Source organism: Egretta garzetta, unplaced genomic scaffold (assembly GCF_000687185.1).
Source record: "Egretta garzetta isolate BGI_Z169 unplaced genomic scaffold, ASM68718v1 scaffold119, whole genome shotgun sequence".
NCBI lineage: Eukaryota > Metazoa > Chordata > Aves > Pelecaniformes > Ardeidae > Egretta > Egretta garzetta.
In genome coordinates this window covers 3,891-4,607 of record NW_009260794.1, presented here as the reverse complement: position 1 = coordinate 4,607, position 717 = coordinate 3,891, and positions in this window count along the sequence as shown.

Below are 717 nucleotides of genomic sequence, written 5' to 3'. Positions count from 1 at the left end.
CGCGGGGGCCCCCGCCCCCCCCCCCCCCGCCAGCACCCACTCCCATGCCACCCCAGAGCCCTGGGGTCCCAGGGGGTGTCACCTCAGGAGTTGGGGGTCTGCTGGCAGGACAACTCCCTGCCACTGTGCCCCCACCACCACCCCAGGCTTACCTGTGCACGGGGCCCCAGGGTGCACAGGGTCTGTCGGCGTGTGGACAGGATAGGTGCCAAGGGGCTCCAGGTGGGCCTGGGGGGCTGTTGGAGGGGTCTGGGTGCCCAGGGGCACTGTAGGGTGCTGGTGGAGTGCTGGGCAGGTCTGGGTGCTGAGGGGCTCCAGGGGAGGCTGAGAGGATTCTGGGGGGGGCTGGGTGCTGAGGGGTTCCAGGAGAGGCTGAGATGATGCTGGGGGGCTCTGGGTGCCAAGGGGCTCTGTGGAGTTCTGGGGGAGTGCTGGGGGGGCCTGGGTGCCAAGAAGCTCCATGGCGTGTGGGGACGATACTGGGGGGAGCTGGGTGCCAAGGGACTCCAAGGAGGGCTGAGAAGGTGCAGGGGGTGTCTCGGTGCTGAGGGTCTCTGCGGGGTGCTGTGGGGGTGCTGGGAGGGTCTGGGTGCTGAGGGGCTCCCTGGGGTGCTGTAGGGGTGCTGGGAGGGTCTGGGTGCTGAGGGGCTCCCTGGGGTGCTGTGGGGGTGTTGGGAGGGTCTGGGGGCAGAGGGGCGGGCTGGGGAGGAGGGGGGG